This window comes from Microcaecilia unicolor, chromosome 3, assembly GCF_901765095.1.
Source record: "Microcaecilia unicolor chromosome 3, aMicUni1.1, whole genome shotgun sequence".
Taxonomy (NCBI): Eukaryota; Metazoa; Chordata; class Amphibia; order Gymnophiona; family Siphonopidae; genus Microcaecilia; species Microcaecilia unicolor.
This window is the reverse complement of record NC_044033.1, coordinates 46,354,774-46,370,088: the sequence shown is the minus strand read 5'-3', so window position 1 is coordinate 46,370,088 and position 15,315 is coordinate 46,354,774. Positions and strand designations below refer to the sequence as shown.

Below are 15,315 nucleotides of genomic sequence, written 5' to 3'. Positions count from 1 at the left end.
TGGATGATGATCCTAACTGGGACCCTTTAACTAGATTTGATATCTTGTATTACCCTTATTTGATACATGGGCTACTGGATCTAATAGGTCCGTGTTGGATGCCTTTGAAATTTTCCAGGGATGTGGACGAATTAAAGTTGAACAGACCACACATCCAATAATCAGACCCTCTACCAGAGAACGTGTATATTTTTGGTATGCCACTTATAGCATTGATCAAAGCAGGTGGCATCCTTGGTTTTTCATCCAGAAAATTGGAAATAGATATCTTGAAATGTATAACTTTTCCCCGCATACGGATTAACAGGTGCCGTACCTCTATTGTCACTATAGATGCTATAGAAGTATCAAGAGGGGTACTTGATCAATTTATAGCCAGAAATCATTGTTGTACTTACATTCCCAATAATACTGACACCGATGATTCTGTTACAAAGGCATCAGAAGACCTTTTTGCCTTAGCCAACAAAATTAGCTACTAAATCAGGTGTTGATACTATTGTCTGGTGCATTACTCTTAGTACAAGACAAACTACATTTCCACCATAAATTTTGTGTAGGACTACTGTTCATTTTACCTATTTTACATTTATTGCATGTAACGCAAGTATGCCTCTTTTATTAAGGAAGATATTTATTCTGCTTATGCTGTTTAACTGAACTATCATATGTTTCTTTTTAGTTTGTTATATTCTGCCAATTTGTATAGATAGGTTTAGATTGGGTTCTCTCTTATTTTTAAACTGTTGTACCTTTCATCACTGGACCTCAAATAGTAACTAAGCAGACTGTTTTCTACTGTTGATGATTTCTTAATCATCAAGAGAGAAATGTATTGATTTGCTTCATTTTCTGTACAAAGGAAGAAGATTATGTTCCTATGTATTTTCCAAAAACACTATAACTCAACAGTGCCTTCATATATGATTTAGATCTGTTACACTCAAAGTTTTGCCATTATATTGCTCATAATTATAAAACTACTGCAGGTTAAACAGTGCAACACTCATAATTATAATGCTCTTGAGTTTGCAATAGTTATTCATTATTTGGCCAATATTAATCCTTTTTAAATGCTAAAATGAAATATTTGTGCCCTATTGATAGTTTTGGCTATATTTATACAAAGTTTGACTAATGATCAGCTTTGTAATAATAATATATTAATTGACTACCATCATACACTCAACTTTATTGATTCCATCGTATGATACTGTTGAATAAAAGTATGAAAAATGCGGAGTGGAAGGCTCCATGATTACAACAAGCTGTTTTAACACTAACCCTCCTGAGGCATGAAAAGAATGTGGCAACACATTAGCCAAAGGCAGGCTCCAGAAAGTCTGTGGGCTAGAAGTTAGGGGGGTAATAGAAAGCAGATGTTCTGCACATGATTAACAGTTTGTAGTATTCAGAGACTTGCACAGGAATGTTGTATGAGAGAATTAGTCAGAGGCCCGGTATAAAACTAGAGGGAACAAAGAAATAAGTAAGCATTTTGAATTTCTCTTTGTCTGTCTATAGCATTGCTTTAAGCACTCTGATTTCTCTCTCTGCTGTACATTGCTTTGTTTTTAATCATTCATTCTGACTTATATATTGCTTATCAAGAAATGCTTCCTGAATATGATTGATATTCAGTTCATAAACTACTTTTATATTAAATATGAAATTCGTCTAGTCTTTTCTTCAAAGTGGCGAGCCAGCCAGGAGTAGGCCGCAAACGGAAAAGAGAAGGCGAGACGAAGAACAAATTAAGTGTGTGTTGTTAATGAAGTTTTTTACAGGATTTTGAGAGAGCAAGCGTTGTTTAAGCCTAATTTCTGTGCTCCACTGATGTGGGATTGATCAAACTGCTGAACTGGACATATAGGCTACGACTCCTGGGCTTGCTAAAGAGAAATAAGAAGACGCGTGAGTAAGCTTACATTGTGGACGTATTAGTGGTATTTGTTTAGCTTTGTAGTTTTCTGTTTTGTATATTTTCTTGGTTTAGGTGCAGTAGTATATTTTTGTAGGTTGTGGCCATATAGGAGAAATTGTAATAGTCAGAATAAAATGAAAGGGAAAGGGACAGATAAGAAAGAAAAGCCTCCTGTATATGCTATGTATTTAGATTTAGATAGTTCAAAAAAATGCTCCCCTTTGCAGCATGTCATAGAATTATTCCCATTAGAAAAAAAACAGATTGAAAAAATACATGAGAAATGGGTCAAATATGAAGGAAAAGATTCTGTTTTGAGCTGGTCTCAGGATGGATCGTTTGATCGTCCAAAATTATTATCTCTCCTGAGCTACTTACAAGAAAATAAAAATAAAACTAGGCAGAAGAAAAGCTTAGAGAAGCATCTTACAATTTGGAATTTATTTTCTTTAGCAGCAGATCTGTTTTATGCTGATGTAGATAGGGTACAACAAGAGGCAGAAATGTACAAAAGAAATAATCCTCCTCCTTATGATTCTGGCTGTAATACAAGGAGAGAGACTTTATGCCCTGTAAGGGATACAGGATGGGAGAAGGAACAAAAGCGCTCTGTGCCATGCGCTGGGTATTCGGCTCTTGATGACCCCCCCAGTGATTCAGAAAGTGAAAAGGGAGGGGATAATGAATTAGATGGGAGAGAACAGGCAACAGCAGGAACTCAATTAACTATTGGGGATTTTAAAGCTCTGTGTGCAGCATCGGGCGTAGGAAATATTAAGGCTGCTCTTTCTGCAGCTCTGCATGTGATGTATCCAACCCCGATTGATTTTTCAGCCATAACAGCAAATAAATGGGACCCTAAAACTGATTTTTCGGCACATTTGACAAAATGTATAAATTTGTATAAGGTTCAAACAGGGCAAGATGCAGATGTAGAAAAAAAAAAAAAAGCAGCCTTTGGTTCAGCCTGAAGGTTGAGGAATGTCATCTGTTTTTGATTTCTCGGGTGTCTGGCTTTAAAGGTTAGAAAGGTCAGGAAGAACTGAAATTTTTTTTGTTCCTTTTAAAAGATTGTTTTAGATTAGATTTAAATAAGTTCTTTGTCTTATAGGGAATTCTGATCTCTGTTTATTTTAAAATATGTGTTATTAATAAGTTCTAGTTCTCTATGTGGAATGTCTTTGCAATTTAACTTTGTTTGACTCTTTTTTAAGTGAGATTCCTGCAGTGTTAAGAGATCATCTGGCTTGAATTAGTCACAGTCCTTAGTTCTGTGTGTAGGGCTAATAGGGGAAAGAGGTGATTTAAAATCTTTAATAACATCTGAACATTATGATTTGTCAGCAATATGGTCACTATGCTTCAGAATGTTATCAGAATGCAGGAATGCCCCAAGTACAAATGCAGACGCAGCAAGGATTAATGCCACAAGTAGTAGGGATGCCTGTGAGTGCCCCGCAGACTGCAATACAGCAGCCGGCGATGCAATCACAGGGACCAGGGGCTGCAGTACAGAGACAAGGCACTGTAAATGCTTTTCCAACTTGGCAGAATACTCCAGACCAATGCTATTGACTGGAAGCAGACCAGTGTCAGGAGGAGGGAATGATTTTCAGATTAGACACAAGGGAACCCTTTATTACATTGACAATTGGAAAATATGGAACTCCTGTGAGATTTTTGATAGATACAGGGGCGAGTACCTCTGTATTGTGTGCAAAACCACAGGGAGTTAAACTTTCAAATCAGTATAGAACAACAGTGGGATTTACGGGGATAGAGCAAAGAAAAAGGCTAACGGAACCGACTCTGGTGCGCTTGGAATGCCAACCGCACGGTTCAAGGGAGGCTGTGGTACCCTTTTTAGTGGCACCTGATTGCCCAGTAAATTTGTGGGTAAAAGACATGGGAAATAGTTGGGCAGCTATGATTAATCAAAACAATGAAGTAAATGCACCAGTAGCTTTTTTTGTCAGGCTCTTTTAATCATGTGGAGAAGGGAATGAAAGAAATACCAAAGTTACTGACAGCTATAGTGGCTGCAGTAGGTAAATGGAGAGCACAAATGCCTTTTGTTCCTATTGTAATACATACCAACCACACGATTAAAACACTGTTGAGCCCTAGCCAGACTGCATTGACAGCCACTAGATTTGGAAAATATCAAGCAGTACTTTTAGGACAAGATATAAGAATAATACCATTAACTAAAGAACAGAGAAATAAGATAGATCTGCTTTTTCCTGTCAATCTAGAGGGTGAGATCGATACTATAGAAATCCCTACATTTCACCGTCTTACTTTTGAACCCTTATCTGATGGATTAATATGGTTTACAGATGGAGCTTGTGAAAGGACTGTTGCAGGCTTTGCCTGCGTGCAGGTAGATGAGAATCTAAGAAAGATAATGCAAGTACAATATAAAACCCCTCCTAACCAGACTGCACAGCATGCTGAACTTTTAGCCGTTATTACGGCCTTACAACACACTGATATGACTCAAAATGTCACTATATATACTGATAGTGGTTACGTTGCAAGTTCACTACAGTATCATATATTAAAATGGCAGCGTAGGGGGATGATAACCAGTGCAGGTAAAAATTTACAACATTACACATATTGGAAATTGCTGTTTGAAATTTTGGCAAGAAGGGAACGTGAAGGTAGAAAAACTGCAGTTGTGTGGACCCCGGCCCACATTGAAAGGCCAACCTTTGAGGCACTAGGTAATGCAATGGCTGATGCAGCAGCAACGGAGGTGGTTAAGCAAAGTGAAAAGATTTTGTATAATACTAGACAGACACAGGAAGGGCCACTTACGAATGTAGATAAGATTGAAATGTGGCAGCCAGAGGGACAGGAAAGTGAAAAATGGTTGAAGAGAGGATGTATGAAATTGGGAAGTGAATGGTTTAATGCAGAAGAAGGATTACCTTGTATGCCAATGAGCCAGGCGATTAAGGTATTGGCTGGTTGGCATGCAACCATGCATTGGAATAAGGAAACAATGAGGCAACAATTTGAGCAAAGATTTTGGACTTTAAAAATTGATAACTTGATTCAACAGGTTGTGCAGAATTGCATGGTATGTAATATTAACATACCTAAACGAGGTCCTAAAATATCGCCTGGGACACTTCCAATACCAGAAGGCCCAGCAAAAGAATGGTATATTGATTTTACCGATATGATTGTTCCAGTACAGGGAAAAAGGTATTTGTTAGTTTGGGTGGATGCTTTCTCAAGGTGGGTAGAAGCATTTCCATGTAAAAGGGAGACAGCACATGAGGTGGTACAATGTCTGATAACTCATATTATGCCAAGCCATGGGTGTCCGTCTAGAATAATTTCTGATAACGGGACGCATTTTAATAACAGTGTTTTGAAAGAAATGGCAATGATTATGGGTTTAACACACAGAAAAGTATCAGTGTATCGCCCCACCTCCAATGGTTTGGTGGAACGCTACAATGGTATTTTAAAAACTAAATTGAGAGTATTACTGAAGGCTTTAAACAAGGAAACAGCAGGTAAACCATATACCTGGCTTGATTTGTTACCATTAGCTTTGATGGTTATAAGGGCCCAACCTAATGGGCGTACCAAATTGACCCCATTCCAAATTCAGACAGGACGTCATTTCTTCCCGATGCAGATAGCAAGTACTGGTAGCACAGCTCAGTACTGGCAAAAATTACAACCAATGCTAAATTTGACCAGTGACATGATTCGTACAAATGTATCACATCAGGTAGGGAATAATGATGTTTGTGCTTTTAAAGTAGGTGACCTAGTGCTACGAAAGAACTTTACACATAAAACATGGAAGGATCCTGTGTATGTAGGGCCTTTTGCTATCACGGCCCTTACTCAGACCGCTGCCTGTCTGGAAGGTCATACTTCTTGGATACATTTAGCAGATATTCGACGAATTAATAACATTGAAATGGACAAAGAATAAACAAACATCATGTCCCTAAACATGATGGTATTGGACTGTTGTTGTTTGTTAATGGACAATGAACACATATGATAATAGACTTGTTACAGTGGCCAAGATGTTGAATTTGACTGATTGTATCATATGTGCCCACTGACTGACATCATCCTTGTCCTTGCCAGCTATGATATATGGGACTACAATGATAAAATCATGTCTGTTATCCCAATAATACCTGTGTAAGAGATGATGAAAACCTTCATTGGACAAATGAGACTATTTATAAGCAAGCCTTGCTTATGGACAAGTATCCACAGACATCATGTTGGTGTCTGATGAATAGTATGACAACTGAACACATTCCCCCGATAAAGTGCACTTACACGCAGAATGTTGTAACAACTGATTCAATGAATGTTATGCTTTTAATTTGTGTAATTTTTAATGCCACATCAGCTAATGAAAAGTAAGAATGAATGACAGTGTACTTCCCTTTGATGAAGCTCACTGTCCTATAAATTATATACCTCAAGAGATATAAATTTTGTACCCTAGTACAATTGAATCTGTTTAATGCAACATGTATTAGCATGTTTGCAAAGATGTGCCAGGATGTTTTTAAAATAACAATGATAACTGAAATTCAGAATAAATAGAACTTTAATATGTCAGCCAAAAATATTGAAAAAGCGTGCAGAAACTGAATGCCACAAACAAGGGGGGAGGAAATTTAGAAGGGAGGTAAGGATACAGACTGGAGCTAAAACAGATGTTTGAGTCCTGGAATACCCGGCCTCAAAAGGGAGGATTTGTTGAACAAAAGAAAGATTTGTTGAATAAAAGTATGAAAAATGCGGAGTGGAAGGCTCCATGATTACAACAAGCTGTTTTAACACTAACCCTCCTGAGGCATGAAAAGAATGTGGCAACACATTAGCCAAAGGCAGGCTCCAGAAAGTCTGTGGGCTAGAAGTTAGGGGGGTAATAGAAAGCAGATGTTCTGCACATGATTAACAGTTTGTAGTATTCAGAGACTTGCACAGGAATGTTGTATGAGAGAATTAGTCAGAGGCCCGGTATAAAACTAGAGGGAACAAAGAAATAAGTAAGCATTTTGAATTTCTCTTTGTCTGTCTATAGCATTGCTTTAAGCACTCTGATTTCTCTCTCTGCTGTACATTGCTTTGTTTTTAATCATTCATTCTGACTTATATATTGCTTATCAAGAAATGCTTCCTGAATATGATTGATATTCAGTTCATAAACTACTTTTTATATTAAATATGAAATTCGTCTAGTCTTTTCTTCAATACCTAGACTTAATTGACTTTTCATGTTCTCAAGTCTCGCGCCACCCTAGAGGGGTAGTTGTAGGATAGATAGGCCAGCATCCAGCATATAATTATGCATCCACATACTGACTCTTGCTATGGCCTTGTCCCTCACTATGTCAGAGCACCCCGTCACCTCAACCCTATACACCCCCCCCCCCCCCCCACACAGGACTCTAAGAGCCCTCTGGAAAGGACGGCCCACACTCTTGTAGTCATGTGTGCCGGCCCCGCCTGAGGGGGCCCGGCAAGAGGGGAATGTAGAAATATACTAGCCCTTGCTCTCAGTAAAATGCAGGCCAATGGCTCAGACTCAGGCTAAAGAGCTAGGCCTCTTAAAATCAGAGATCACCTTTGACACAGTTACATTTCACTGTGGCAAGTGCTGAAATGAGGTAATTGAGACTGGCACCTACAAGACGTCATGAGCAAAATTGTTGTGGTTATGTAGAGATAGTACTGGGTCAGCTGCACCCCGGGTGAGAACATCCAAAGGGGGGGGGGGGGGGCTAGAGGAAGGTTTGGGAACATGTGAAGTCATTCTGATCAACTAATAAGGGCCAAAGAGCTCTGGTGAAAAAGCAGGGGTCCATTGGAATCAATGGGGCCAAAAATGGTATAAAAAAGCAGTCTGAAGGGTACCGCGTGCTGGAAGGCTCTAGACGGCAGAAGACAGGGATCAGATTGCACCTGCTGTGTGATCCAGAGATGGATGCCTGATTTGCCTGTACTGTTGGTGAGATTGTAATAAACTATCTTCTTATATCCCAGCAAGTCCTTCTGATTATGGAGTTTGTTAATTTCTGGACTGTGTAAAGAGCAGTCTGGGGGAGTATGAGCTCAGAATAGTTGGTGGGAACACGCAAGTTATTTACACCTCTCTGTCCAGATGCTCTGACATACTTAGCAATGGACTGATACACAGGAATGGAAAAATATTTAGAAAACTTCAGCATCAGTGAAAGGATTATTTTTAACGTTTAAACAATTTTATTGAACGAACAATGACAACACTGCAATACAAAGGTCAACTGCATACCACATCAAACAACAAAATATGCATCATTTTTTATGTAAACCCACCAAAACACTTACCTGCCCCCGCCCTTCCTCCCCATCCTACTATCCCTAGGTCCTACACGCCCTACTATAGAATACCATCCAGTCAGCCTCAGAGGGTCTGTACTGTTATGACCCTCCAAGTCAAAAACTGAGAAGAAAATAATAGCCCCCCTCCCCCTACTGAAAGGTACAAAGGGAAAACCAAGCTATACGTACCAACACATGTTGGACAGGGCATATAATTATAGGCTATTAACAATCAAGCCACAACCTTTTAGGTGGAGAGTTTGAAAGTAAGTCTCCCAAATCATCAAAAAATGCTTTTTACACTTGGCTCCTTGCATCTCTAGCTTCCCAAGTAACTAATAAATAGAGTTGATTTCTCCAGTACCAGAAATTCAGGGGTTCAGAAGATGTCCAAAATTGTAGAATGCATTCTCATACCACCAAACATCTTATGACGTAGCATGACATTACCCTTTTGCCGACCTCTAAATGCCCCCTTATCTAATAAGAACTGTTCCACTGTACTGGACACCCCACCCCCTACCATTGAAAACATGTACCTACAAACTCGAGCCCATAAACCCTGTACTGTAGGACAAAGCCAAAATGAATGATAAAGGCATCTCACCTACATTTTGAACAAAGAGAAGTCTGTGAGCCTCCCTTATGAATCAATTATGTCTGAGCAATGTAAACACGGTGGAGAAAGCGAATGATACATACCTGTAGCAGGTATTCTCCGAGGGCAGCAGGCTGATTGTTCTCACGACTGGGTGACGTCCACGGCAGCCCCCTCCAACCGGCAAAAAGTCTCGCGGAAGGTCCTGCGCACGGGGCACGCACACCACACATGCGCGGCAGTCTTCCCGCCTGTGTGCGACCGCTCCCGCTCAGTTAGTAAAAAGCAAAGGAATAAGAAACAACAACTCCAAAGGGGAGGAGGGAAGGTAGGTGCGAACAATCAGTCTGCTGTCTTCGGAGAATACCTGCTACAGGTATGTATCATTCGCTTTCTCCGAGGCCAAGCAGGCTGCTTGTTCTCACGACTGGGGTACCCCTAGCTCCCAGGCTCACTCAAAACAACAAAGAGGGTCAATTGGGCCTCGCAACGGCGAGGACATAACAAAATTGACCTAAGAAGAACAACTAACAGAGTGCAGCCTGAACAGAATAAACTGGGCCTAGCAGGGTGGAGTTGGATTCCAAACCCCAAACAGATTCTGCAGCACCGACTGCCCAAACCGACTGTCGACTCGGGTATCCTGATGGAGGCAGTAATGAGATGTGAATGTGTGGACTGATGACCATGTCGCAGCCTTGCAAATCTCTTCAATAGTGGCTGACTTCAAGTGGGCCACTGACGCCGCCATGGCTCTAACACTATGAGCCGTGACATGACCCTCAAGAGTCAGCCCAGCTTGGGCATAAGTGAAGGAAATGCAATCTGCTAGCCAATTGGAGATGGTGCGTTTCCCGACAGCAACCCCCTTCCTGTTGGGGTCAAAAGAAACAAACAATTGGGCGGACTGTCTGTGTGGGTTTGTCCACTCAAGGTTGAAGGCCAGTGCTCTCTTGCAGTCCAATGTGTGCAACTGACGTTCAGCAGGGCGGGTATGCTAACAGGGAAAGAATGTTGGCAAGACAATTGACTGGTTCAGGTGGAACTCCGACATCACCTTTGGCAAGAACTTAGGGTGAGTGCGGAGGACTACTCTGTTATGATGAAATTTAGTATAAGGAGCATGGGCTACCAAGGTTTGAAGCTCACTGACTCTACGAGCTGAAGTAACAGCCACCAAGAAAATGACCTTCCAGGTCAAATACTTCAGATGGCAGGAATTCAGTGGCTCAAATTCAGTGGCTCAAAAGGAGGCTTCATCAGCTGGGTGAGAATGACATTGAGAGCCCATGACACTGTAGGAGGCTTGACAGGGGGCTTTGACAAAAGCAAACCTCTCATGAACCGAACGACTAAAGGCTGTCCAGAGATAGGCTTACCCTCTACACGATAATGGTAAGCACTAATCGCACTAAGATGATTCCTTACTGAGTTGGTTTTTAGACCAGACTCTGATAAGTGTAGAAGGTATTCAAGCAGGGTCTGTGCAGGACAAGAGCGAGGTTCTAGGGCCTTGCTGTCACACCAGATGATAAACCTCCTCCACTTTAAGAAGTAACTCTTCTTAGTGGAATCTTTCCTGGAAGCAAGCAAGACTCGGGAGACACCTTCAGGCAGACCCAAGGCAGCGAAATCTACTCCCTCAACATCCAGGCCATGAGAGCCAGAGACTGGAGGTTGGGATGCAGAAGCGCCCCCTCGTTCTGAGGGTTGGAAAACACTCTAATCTCCATGGTTCTTCGAGGACAACTCCAGAAGAAGAGGGAAGCAGATCTGACGGGGCCAAAAGGGCGCAATCACAATCATGGTGCCACGGTCTTGCTTGAGTTTCAGCAAAGTCTTCCCCACCAAAGGTATGGGAGGATACTCATACAGGAGCCCGCTCCCACAATGCAGGAGGAAGGCATCCGATGCTAATCTGTCGTGGGCCTGAAGCCTGGAACAGAACTGATGCAGCTTGTGACTGGTCTGAGTGGCGAAAAGATCCACCGAGGGGGTGCCCCCACTCCCGGAAAATCTTGCGTACCACACTCGAATTGAGCGACCATTCATGCGATTGCATTAGTCTGCTCAGTCTGTCGACCAGACAGTTGTTTACGTCTGCCAGGTACGTGGCTTGGAGAAGCATGCCATGCTGGCGAGCCCAGCACCACATCCCGACGGCTTCCTGACACAGGGGGCGAGATCCGGTGCCCCCATGCTTGTTGATGTAGTACATCGCAACCTGGTTGTCTGTCCAAATTTGGATCACTTGAAAGGACAGCCAATCTCTGAAAGCCTTCAGTGCGTTCCAGACCGCTCTCAATTCCAGGTTGATCTGCAGACCAGATTCCTGGAGGGACCACCGTCCTTCAGAGGGAAGTCCATCGACATGGGCTCCCCACACCAGGAGAGATGAATCCGTCGTCAGCACTCTTTGCGGCTGAGGAATTTGGAATGGGCGTCCCAAGATCAAATTGGAGCAAATCGTCCACCAGTGGAGTGAAGCCAACTTCTTTCGATGCACGTCATCGGTGCTCCGCGGTACCGACGAGGAGGACGTGGAATCTACATGCCTCCTCGGGGTCGGGTCCGAAAGGGGTCGGTCCAGATGGGCCTGCACCGCAGGAACCGCTGAGGTAGGTGGAGGCCCACTCGGCTGCGCACTGCTCCCAGCGAAAGATGGTCGTTGGGCCGATGGTACCTGTACTCCTGAGGTTGATGCCATAACCGGAGCCGAAGTCGGTGCCGCAGAGTTCAACGGCACCAGTGCCGCTGCTGCCGACGTCGACACCGAGGGGCCAGCGCAAGCTCCAAAAATCCAATCCCATTGAGCTTGCCTCGCTACCTGTGTCCACTTCTTCAAGCTGAGACACAAGTTACACGCTTTGGGATTGTGTTCAGGCCTGAGGCACTGAAGGCACCAAGCGTGGGTGTCAGAAAGCAGATCTGCCGGCCACACCGACCACACTTTTTGATGCCGCTGGGTATCCTCGATGTCATTGACAGACAAATCGCGGCAATGAGGTCAAAATCGGCGATGGTGGCGGGGAAAAAAGGCGTGAATGGCGCCACAAAACAAAGAAAAAGCAAACGCTACCGGTTTCCGAGGCTGACAACGGAGAGGGACGCAAAGCAGTCTCTCTCCAAGCGCGGAAAACGAAAAACTGAGCGGGAGTGGTTGCGCACGGGCGGGAAGACGGCCACGCATGCACGGTGGGCGTGCCCTGCGCGCGGGACCTCCCAAGAGACTTTTTCCGGTTGGAGGGGGCTGCCGTGGACGTCACCCAGTCGTGAGAACAAGCAGCCTGCTTGTCCTCGGAGAACTCTAAAGTAACACTCCCTAAGTCTCGCATCAGTACTACGACCAGGGGTAGTGCAAAGGTTGCTCATAATATCCCAATCAGGCTTTGCAAGCAAGCCTGCTGTAGACACAAGATAGATACCTCCATGTCCGATATGTCATTGAAGAAGCCCCAAATTTGGTTATCCATTCTCTAATTTAACAGCCTACAGTCTAAGGAGGTAAAATAGTGCTTAATCTGTTCTCCCAGGTCATCCCTATATACGTCTGTAGCTCCTCAAAAGAAATAAGTTGCCCATCCTCACCCATTAAGTGTTCCAGGAAAAATATTCCTTTTTGTTCCCAAAGTACAAAGGCATGATTATCTAATCCTGGATCAAAGGCCATGTTCCCGCTTAAGGAAAGTTGGTCTGTCACCGAGGGATCCCCTCCTAAATGGATAACCAGGATATTCCACACAGCCCACAAAGGGCTGAAAAACACGCTCCATTTGAAATCCAGCGGCAGCTGAACAGCCTTATTGTGCAACAGGAAGAAATTATAATGGGTATAATAAGCTTTTTCTAAATCTAGAGGAGTATGAAGCAAACTGTGGAAGAACCAATCCCTTAGGTGTCTTTAACAAGCAGGCCGGTTATACAACTTATCCCCCCCCCCCCCCCCCCCCCCCCCCCCCCCAATAGAATCTCATCTTCAATTTCTTATGCGCCCAACAAAACTCAGAAATAAAAGGTAAAGTCCATAGACTATTATTAAAATGACTTGGGGGAAAATCCACTGCTTATTTCTGGGATAAGCAGCATAAAATGTATTGAACTTTTTGGGGATCTTACCAGGTATTTGTGACCTGGATTAGCCACTGCTGGAAACAGGTTGCTGGGTTTGATGGACCTTTGGTCTGTCCCAGTGTGGCAATACTTATGTACTTAAGAGTAGATATCTGGATTCAAAGATAAGAGTACTCTGTTGATGCAGGACATTTTAAGTGCTTTTACTGCTCAATGTGTGACTTGATGTAGGCATATTTTCAAAGCGCTTAGACTTACAAAGTTGCCTAGGGGCTTATTTTCAAAGCATTTATGGAACTGTGTAAGACTAAGTGCTTTGGAAATATGCATCATAGTAACATATGGAACTTTGTTAAATAAGTGCTTTGAAAATGAGCCCCTTGGTGATCGAATATATGGGTTTTTATTCATCTAAAAACCCATCAACAGTTTGAACTCATTTCTACAGCCTGTCAATCTACTCATCATCTATGCATTACAATGTCCATGTCCCCTATTGAGTATTAGTCAAACTTCTAGAGATATGAACCTACCTTATAGAGGACACAAACTGTGTTAGTTTTCAAACTGGTGGAGTCACTTGTTTCCCATTGCATTACAGTTTGACATGAATTTGGGATGTTCTGATGCAAAGTGTTAGAATAACCAACCTATATGACATGCAATGGTGAGAGATACTTGTTGCAACAGTATGAAGAAAAATAGATTTACAAACTAAATACAATTGCACCTGTGGGGTGAAATAGCCACACAGAATGGACTGCATTTTACTGATAGATATCAGTAGAGTGGATGCCGATTTGCTGGTATGCTGCACATCATAGGCATCGAGTTCTGGAAGACTTCAAACCTGGTGTTTTTATTTTTATTTACATTTTAATTTTGCTCACACCTTTTTCAGTAGTAGCTCAAGGTGAGTTACATTCAGGTACTCTGGATATTTCTCTGTCCCAGGAGGGCTCACAATCTAAGTTTGTACCTGAGGCAATGGAGGGTTAGCTGACTTGCCCAAGAACACAAGGAGCAGCAGTGGGATTTGAACCGGCCACTAGGCCACTCCTAGTTTTGATCTCTATATGCGGCCATTTTGAGACAGATGGAGGTGTTGAATTCAGAGTGTTGTGTCCTTGAGCTGGAATCATCGGAGCACTCTCCTCTGATGAAGCAATAACGAAAATAAGCTGCCATCGGGTTTGAAGTGCTCCAGCTTGGTACAAGAACTGTGGACATTAAGAGCCTTTCAAGATAAGTGATGGTGTTTTGAGTTCACTTTAAGGGGTAATTACATAAGATAATTACATAAGTATTGAAATACTTGGACAGACCAAAGATCCATCAAGCCCAGCATCCTGTTTCCAACAGTGGCCAATCCAGGTCACAAGTACCTGGCAAGATCCCAAAACATACATTTTATGCTGCTTATTCTAGTAATAAGCTGTGGATTTTCCCCAAATCCATTTTAATAATGTTCTATGGAATTTTCCTTTAGGAAGTCATCCAAACCTTTTTAAAACCCCACTAAGCTAACTGCTTTTAGTACATTCTCTGTTTAATTACATGTCAAGTGAAGAAATATTTTCTCCAATTCGTTTTAAATTACTACTTTGCAGCTTCATTGCGTGCCCCCTAGTCCTAGTATTTTTGGAAAGAGTAAACAATCTGTTTACGTCTACCAATTCCACTCCACTCCATATTTTATAGACCTCTATCACATCTCCCCTCAGCCATCTTTTCTCAAAGCTAAAGAGCCCTAGCCGCTTTAGCCTTTCCTCATTGGGAAGTCATATCATCCCCTTTATCATTTAAAACAGTGGTTTTCAACCAGTGTGTCATGACACAGCCTCTTTTTTTTTTTAATGTTGTAACATGGGCTCTCTTCCTTTCCCTTTCCTCCTGCCATGGATCTAGAACCTCTCTCGTCTTCCTCCAGCCTGTCCCAGCCCCAGATTCAGCACTTCCTCATCCATCTCCAGCCTCCCTGCCCTGGTTCAGCGGTATAAAAAGATGGGAGAAGGGGGCAGGAGGGAAAATGGGGCCATGCCTGGGGCAGGTGGGACTAAGGCTACTGGGAGAAGTGGGGGGATAGGGAAGGGTTGGGCAGATTCCTGATTGGGCAGAGGGTATAAAGGAAGGTAGGACTGATGCTGGGCTACAGGGAGAAATGGGAGGTATAAAGGGAAGGGTAGGGCTGATGCTGGGCTACAGGGAGAGATGGGAGGGTAGGAAGGGAAGAGTATGGCTGATACTGGGCTACAAGGATGGATGGGGGGGTAGGGCCAATGGTGGGCTACAAAGATGAAGTGATGGGGAAGGGAAGGGTATGGCTGATGCTGCGCTACAGGACAAATTCAAATTTTTG

General features: G+C 42.8%; 1 protein-coding gene across 1 annotated transcript in view; it reads right to left on the bottom strand.

Annotated features, from left to right (window-relative positions):
* Positions 1 to 15,315, bottom strand: part of ZNF318 (zinc finger protein 318) — a 118,835-nt gene that overhangs the window by 52,679 nt on the left and 50,841 nt on the right.